Source organism: Tupaia chinensis, unplaced genomic scaffold, assembly GCF_000334495.1.
Source record: "Tupaia chinensis unplaced genomic scaffold, TupChi_1.0 Scaffold000063_1, whole genome shotgun sequence".
NCBI classification, from domain to species: Eukaryota; Metazoa; Chordata; class Mammalia; order Scandentia; family Tupaiidae; genus Tupaia; species Tupaia belangeri.
Window position 1 is genome coordinate 5,550,097 of NW_006159521.1, and position 8,717 is coordinate 5,558,813.

Genomic DNA, 8,717 nt, shown 5'->3' on the forward strand with positions numbered 1-8,717 from the left:
GCCAGACTCCCACATTGCCTACCATGGTTTTGAGTCCCAACCTGGTGGTTCGAAAATCATCCCGGGGGGACCAGCACTTGGCGTAATGTCTATGTCGCTGGACTCCCACGTAGTTGACCGTGATTTGAGTCCCAGACCGGTGGCTTAAACTCACGCCAGGCATGTGTGCATGTTTGCCCAAGATCCCAAGAGAAGAATAGAGAAGGGATTGCGGCATGGCCAACCCCCCGGGGGGTAATTTCTTGCTTTCTATCTCTCTGTCTCTCTCTCTCTCTCTCTCTCTCTCTCTCTGTCTTTCTGGCAAGCACACGTGCCCTGTAGCAAAAACCTCTCAAAAAAAAAAAAAAAATCATCCAGGCACATGTTTGTGTGTGCCTAACACGCCAGTAGGAGAATGGAAGGAAAGGAATTGCAGCATGGCCATCCCTCCCAGGAAGTGGTTTCTTACTTTTCCTCTCTCTGTCTCTCTGGTAAGGACATGCACCATATGGCAAAAACCTCAAAAAATAAGGATACTCATTGTGATAAAAAAAAAAGTGAAATTAATAACAGTTCATTATTGGGGCTGGCAGGTGGTGTGGTGGTTAAGGGCGCTGGATTCCCACATGGCCAACTGAAGTTCAAGTCCTGGACCTGGTGACTTGCTTTCTCACTTTCCCTTTTTCTCTTTGTATCTCTCTGGTCAAATTAAATAATAATAATAACAACAAAGTCAATAAGTAATTCTTTAAAAAAAACCAGTTTATTATCACCAGTTTATTACAATAAATATATGATATCCTGGGAGACTGTAAAATATTTTCTCTTCCAAAATGTGGAACCTTGCTCTCATAGCATTTTAAACCAAAAACTACAGAAAATTACTGTTTTATACGTAGTCTGTTCCTTCATGCCTTGTCGGGTTCTTAAATTAATTCACAGAGAATGGGGGAAAGAAAATAACAACCAAAAATACACCCTGGTGATATCATAATGATAACCACTTCCTAATACCCGCTCTCCACCCGAGGAAGTCGCAGTATTTTCTTCTTTCTCTCAACTTGATTGCGTATGGCAAGAGAACGGTTGGCACCTTTTAATGCAGTGTTTTTAATTCTGCTGGCACGATAGGACTGATTCTTCACTTCTCATCATTTTGCGAAGAAGGGTGGTATTTTGTTGCGTGTTTAAAGGCAGTCAGGCCACAGACGCAGAGCATAAATGATGTGACGTATCAAACGTATCAAACATGCCGAGGATGTCCAAGAGCCTTCTCCTGTTCCTCAGCTCCTCTTAGAACCGCTCCTATCGGAAGGAGCATGTAAAGCCACTCTGATTCTGCTATGTTTTCATCCTTTATTTTGAGACAGTGTTGTGCACCTCTGAGGGTCGCATTGACACTTCTTGCCTCCCAGAGCTTGAGATTTCATCACTGGGTGTTTCTAGAGAAAGGAGCATGTTCTGTGGAAACTGCTGGCCGACTGTAGCGAATTCAGGGCCACCTATTTACTGAAGAGTGCCGTGTGTGTGACTGATGGCCTAGAAGGCATTGCCCAAAGATTGCCTTTTGGAAAAGTACTAGCACCATGCCCGAAATACCAGAGCGTGGAAAGTCCTGGTCTTGGCCGGGAAATGCCTGTCGCGTTCATGGAGACAGTGTTTTCGCATGGCTGACATTAATGACAACCCAATGCTATGCACTCACTGAGTGTTTTCGTTTCAGAAGAGCTTCAAAACCACGGAGTCCTTTCAAGTCATCTTCTTTTACTGCTACACCAGAAACCACGCCGACGACTACTTTCAGTAATAACCTGTGTCCCAGCTGCAGGCTGTATTAAACTCCTTGTCATGTAATTTTCTAATTTGTGTGTAGGTAGTTGTAGCAAACAACTTAGTTTATTTTGGAGCATGACATCAGAATGCATATTTTAATGCAGCAGTGATGGGTAATGACACCAGAGTTTCCACCAAATCTATCCTGATCGAACAGGATTGTCAGAAGAAATGAGAGGCTCGGAGTTTCTTCCCCAAGTCATTTACACATTAGGAAATGAGGCTGATTTTATTTTAACGAATGTGCTAGGAGGTATACTTTCACGTGAACATTGCCCCTTCAGAGCACTCAACTGGGGAGGCTGAGCACCTGTGTCAGTAAGGCTGTCATTGCCCGAAGTTAATATGTAATCCTTCTGGAACTGTGCTCGCCTTCTCTAGCAGTCTTGTCTTGTCTTTTCTTTTTTTAAGAATTCCTTGGGACCAGCAGTTGGCATAATGGCTACGTCACTGGACTCCCATGTAGTTGACTGTGGTTCAAGTCCTGGACCCAGTGGCTTAAACTCACGCTGGGCACATATGCATGTGTGCCCAAGATCCCAAGAGAATGGAGGAGAAGGGATTGTGGCATGGCCATCCCCTCCAGAGGGTAATTTCTCATTTTCTGTCTCTCTGTCTCTCTTTCTGGTGAGCGCATGCACTCTATAGCAAAAACCTCTCCCCAAAATAATAATAATAATAATAATAATAATTCCTTTATTATTTAAATTTATTTATTTTAATTTTTAATTTAAAAATTATTTAAATTTATTTATTCGTTTATTTAATTTTAGTTTGACCAGAGAGAGAAAGAGGGAAAGTAAGTAAGCAAGCTGCCAGGTCCAGGATTTGAACCATGGTTGGCCATGTGGGAGTGTCCAGCACCTTTATTTATTTATTTAAATTTTACCAAGGGACAGAGAAAGAGAGAGGAAAAGTGAAAAAGCAAGCCATCAGGTCTGGGACTCGAACCATGGGCAACTATGTGAAAGTCCAGCGCCCTTAACCACCATGTCACCTGCCAGCCCCACTCAGTAGTGTTTTCATGTTCTCCATAGTGGCTGTGGTTCTCTTAGAAAAGTGAACTAGATATTTGAAAACAACCCATAGTTAATATGCTGTAAAGGAAAATCAGGAAACCAGACCAGGTTATTTTTCCCTTAAAAAAAGAGGCAGAGGGGACTGTTGATGACACATGTCTTTCTCATCTTATTGGCATGGAGGGCCATTGCAGAAGGAGTTGTTCAAAGGAGTTGGAGGTGGTGACACATCAGAATTTTGAAGATATTGGGACTAGCAGTTAGCATAATGGCTATGTCAGTGAACTCCCATGTAGTCGACCACCGTTCGTGTCCCGGACCTGGTGACTTAAACTCACGCTGGGCATGTGTGCACGTGTGTCCAAGATCCCGAGAGGAGAATGGAGGAGAAGGGATTGCAGCATGGCCATCCCGCCTGGGGGTGATTTCTCGCTTTCTGTCTCTCTGTCTGTCTCTGTCTTTCTGGCGAATGCACGTGCCATATAGCAAAAGTCTCTCCAAAAAAACCAAGAATTTTGAAGATGAGGTAGCAGGGGGCATAGTGGTTAAGGTGCTAGACTCTCACATGATTGAGCACAGTTTGAGTCCAGGATTCAGTGACCTGAAACCCACGCTGGGAGAGTGCGCATGGATGCCCAAAATCCCAAGAGGAGAATGGAGAAGAAGGGACTGCAGCATGCCCATCACTCTTGGAGGGTGATTGTCCACTTTCTCTCTCGTCATCTCTGTCTCTCTGGTGAGCGTGTGTACCTTATAGCAAAAAAATCTTTCTCCTTGGGACCAGCAGATGGCATCATGGCTATGTCACTGGATTCCCATGTCTTCGACCATGGTTCGAGACCCAGACCCGGTGGCTTAAAACTCACACTGGATGCGTGTTCGTGTGTACCCAAGATCCTGAAAGGAGAATGGAGGAGAGGGGATTGCAGGATGGCCATCACCCCTGGGGGGTGATTTCCTGTTCTCTAGCTCTCTGTCTCTCTCTCTCTCTTCAGTGAATGCACGTGCCCTATAACAAAAATCTCTCTTTAAAAAACTAACAAACAGGGAACCAGCAGTTAGTGTAATGGCTATGTCGCTGGACTCCCACGTAGTCGACCGCGGTTTGCGTCCCGGACCTGGTGGCTTAAAACTCACGCCGGGCGCGTGTGCGTGCGTGCCCAAGATCCCGAGAGGAGAATGGAGGAGAAGGGATTGTAGGATGTCCATCACCCCTGGGGGGTGATTTCCTGTTCTCTAGCTCTCTGTCTCTCTCTGTCTGGCGAGCGCACACGCCCTATAGCAAAAATCTCTCCAAAAAAAAAAACCTAACAAACAAAAAAATCCCTTCCCCAGAAGAAGAATTTTGAAGACCAAACACTGGCTGCCAGTTTGCCCCTTCTGGGAGATCAGCAGGATGGACGTGACGAGAACAAGGGCATCCGAAGCCCACCCTGTCCCACAGTGCAGGGGCCTCCCCGCACAGTGCACGTCAGAGATCCGGGTTAGCCCAGTCTCGGGCTTTCTTAAGTTTGTTTCCTCATTTCTTTAAGGAGAAAGAGAGAGGCACTCTGAGCCTGGTCTGAATGCCTCCACCCACCCTAGCCTCAGCCAGCCGGGACCATGGGCAATGTGCATCCCTGAGTCCAGGGCCACCTCCGGAGGAGCCTCGGGGGTCTCCCAGCAGGGCCCCAGCACCCAGGTCTTGGCATTGCTAGTGCCTCACTGCAGTTGGCCACAGACGACGCATCTTCAGCTGTGTCAGGCTGCAACTCTCCAAACGGCACTGTGCAGCTGGCAGCGAGCACGGGCCCTGGCAGAGAGGGAACAGAAGGGAAACTCCTGCCCGAGAAGAAGACGACGATGACTTTGATTGTTAGGAGTAGAGAGTAATTGCAGGAGCTCTCTGGCTTCAGCGCCAGTTCAGAAATCAGTAAGCTGAAGCAGAGCTCGGTCAGAGGGCAGCTCGGTGCTTTCACGGCGGTCACACCGGACTCCCTGTGTCCGGGCTCCGCAGACCTCAGCCGTGCAGCTGCCGAGCTCAAGACACCGCGGCACTGGGGAGTGAGGTGTCAGTTTTAGCCGTGCCATTGAAGCTGTCCCCATGAGAAGTCCTTTGGAGCTATCATTATCTTCCATTTCGCCGTTTGGTGTTTTTGGGGATATAAAAATGGACTTTCTCGAAAGTTTCCTTTTTTAAGGTTATGAGATGCTACTGAAGAATGTATAAAGCTGCTACCTATTTTCTGGTCTCTTTGCCTTTCTCTTGGGTGTAATTTTGGCTTGCTGCAGGCTGGTAAAAATAGCCATGCTGGGAGTAAAAAGCATGGCAGCCATGCTGGAGAAGCTGTTCTTGGGTCTGTCCCTCAAGGGGCCCACCAGCCATTTGCTAAAATATTTGTGACTCATTTCTGCTTTGGCAGTTACTCTCTCGATAGGTTGATCAAACCGTAATTAAGTTCTCATAAATAGATCTACCTGTGGCCCGTGGTTAGGGAAGGGGGAGCCCTCATAGCTGAATCCCAGCCCTGGCAGTTTGAAAAACACGCCAGGTACATGTGCAACATACCTCAAATCCCAACTGGATAGAGAGTTCAAGAAGGGATTGCAGTGTGATCAAGCCCCATGGTGGGGGGGCGGGACTTCTTCCCTCTCCCTCTCTCTAGCAAGTGCACATGCCCTCCGGCAGATTAAAATAATAAGAAACAATTTATATGAAGTCAAGCTCATAGACTATTAATTTAAATACATCATCAGCTTAGAAAACTCATTCGCTGACTCTTGGAGGTTTTTCATTTTCTCCTACATAGTCTTTTCTTGCTCCTCATTTTTTTGGTGACGACTGAATTAAAATGGAGCCTGGGACCAGAGGTGACATGGAGGTTAAGTTGGCTGGGTCTTACATGGTTGACTTCACAGTTCAAGTCCTGGACCTGGTGGCTTAAAAATCATGCCAAGCACATATGCATGCATACTCAAAATCTCGAGAATGGAGGAGAAGGGATAGCAGTGTGGCCACACCGGCTGCCAGGTGGTGATTTCCCACTTCTCTGTCCTCTCTCACTGGCAAGCGGATAGGCCCCAGTAAAACTGAAGGGAAAAAAAAAAGGAGAGGGGGAGTGGGGCCTAGTCATGTCCACAGCAGTGGAGATGCCACACAGCTACTTGCTAGGTTAGGAGACGAGAGAGGAACTATGCGATCGGCTGGGACTGACAGCTCCCCAGACCCCAACTCCCTGACCCACATTAGACAGGCAGCCGGTCATCATGTTCAAAGTTTGGTTTTCTCTAATTGTAGCGCTCTCTCTCTCTCTCTCTTTTTTTTTTGGAGAGGTATTTGCTATAGGGTGCATGCGTTTACCAGAAGGACAGAGAGACAGAGCGAGAAGTCACCCCCAGGCAGATGGCCACATCGCAACCGCTTCTCCTCCAGTCTCCTCTCCGGATTTTGGGCACGCACGCACACACACACACCAAGCATGAGTTTAAGCCGCCGGGTCCGGGACTCAAACTGTGGTCCATAATGCCATCTGCTGGTCCCATTATGTGTAGCCCTTTCTTAAAGACTATACGGGGAAAGTTACAATGTTTGGGGAATGATACAATGGAAGAATCACACAGACCTTTGAAAACCATTTTGTCGGTCTTCCTGGAATCTCCCCTCCTTTATTGAGGATGTCACATTTGTGCAAAGTGCTTTGAACATTGATAGAGATCCTCAAAGAATACTTGTAAAATTATGCCCCAAGAAAACATTCTTTGAAATTAATTAGCAATGACGACCCGAACTCTCCCTCTGACCCAGTTGGTCCCCTCTGAAGTGGCCTATGCGAACGGGTGGTGAAATGTGCCCTCTGAGCGCCAGGTTCCTCGGTGGCCACAAGGGGGAGTGGGTGGGCTTGATCTTTCTCCCACAGACAGGATTCGCTCCCAAAAAACGTCTTCGAAATGAACTGCTAGCTGTTAGTGTTTTGGTAGAGTTCCCAGTTTTGCTGTTGACCATGGTAGATTTGATGGTAAAGTTATCCGTTCCTCTGGCCTAAGCAATCAGAAAGCAGAAACCGAGAACAGCATATTGACTCCAGTAGAAATAATATTTTGGAGGGTGGGGATGGATAAAGACCAAACTCATCTTTGTGACGGATTTTAAAAGATACTTGAAATGGGGGCCAGCAGCTAGCGCAACAGTTACATTACTGCACTCCCACATGGCTGACTGCGGTTTGAGTCCCAGACCTGGTGGCTTGAAACTAACACCGGGCATGTGTGTGTCAGATCCCAGGAAGAGAATGGAGGAGAAGGGATTGTGGCATGGCCATTCCCCCTGAGGGGTGATTTCTCACTTTTCACTGTCTCTCTCTCTTTCTCTGGTGAGGACATGCTTCCTAAAGCAAAAACCTCTTTTAAAAAATACTTGAAATTAATAATAACCCCTCATAGGTGCTAGCCATGGTTTGATTGTTGGTGGGTGTGTGTGAGATGCGTCTGATGTGAAAAACAAACATGCTAAGGGGCATTCACCCCAGAAAAAGCCCTGTCCCGCTCAGAATTTTCGTGTGGAAGTCCGCACACTTATTCAGATGATTATCTCCCTTAGCCTTAATTCTCTTCTTGAATTCCATTCCATGGAATTCTTGCGCTGACTGCTCCAAGTCCCTAAGACTAACCGTGAGGCCGGATCAGTGCAAGTCATGGTAGTGGGTGGTTTCCTCCGAGCCCTCGGCTGACTCCAGCCTCCCCACAGAACACTGGCTCCCCAGCATCTCACAGCAAAGGCTCTTGTCTGGTGAACACACGTCAGTGTCACCCTCGGGGCCAGCCTCACAAGTGACTTCTCTGTGTCCCAGTGATCCTTGACTTGACTTTGGGGCTCGCTCCTTGACATCTTATACCCGAGACAGTGAGGGGGTGGTGGTGGTGGCAGGGATTGAAGCTTGAGTCCTGAAGTGCTTCAGTGATGGAAAAAGTTTGGTTTTAAAAAACAGATAACAGTGGGAGGTAGATCCGGATGAGTGACACTGTCTGGGCTTTAACTCTACCAATTTCAAGCAAAAGTACACGATCTGCATTGGTGCGAGGGACAGAAGAAGAAAAATAAAAACCACCTAGCCCTGTCCTGACATGTTCGATTGCAATCGTTGCTTTCCAAGGGGGAGAAAACCTTGTACTATCCGTCCACACCACAGTCAGGTGTGTTGTCCTGTCCCTTCTGTAACAGCCAGGGGGCGTGTCGGAAGGACTTGTCTTCAATTAGTAGGAAATACAGTTATTTTTTTAAAGGTTTATTTAATTTCATTATTTTTAAAATTTCCTCTAGGGCACACGCACTCACCAGAGAGAGAAAGAAAGAGAGAGAAAGTGAGAAAACCAGCTGCCAGGTCTGAGACTTGAACTGCGGTCGACCTTGTGGAAGTCCAGAGTCCAGCACCTTAACCACCATGCCGCTGCTGGTTCTGGTAGACATTATTTTTTGAAAAGGACCAAAAAAAAAAAAAGAACACATGAACAGAAACCGTGTTCTAGCTCCGGTGGGGATGGGGTTTGAACTCTTACTCTGGACCTTGACCAGCACATTTCAGCGTGTCCACTTTCCTTAACGCAAAAGCAGCAGAAGTTGACAACTTGGTCACCAGGTGGGCTTCTTTTCCAGTTCCTAGCCCTTTTCTCTGACTCGATAACACCTGCTGGGTTTTGCCCTAACTAGGTGTCCTGCCGTTGGGGAAATGCCAGTCTGAGTCGCCGTCATCAGGTAGAGGGTAACGTGGCAGGACAGGGTGTGGAAAGCTGTCTAGTCTGACACCACCTGAGGGCAGGCCGGGAAGCTGAGCCGGCTGTTGGCTGAGCTTTGTCTACACAGGTAGTTGTGGGAGTCAGTCTCCCGCCCCTCTCCCTCGGTGGGCGTGCGGA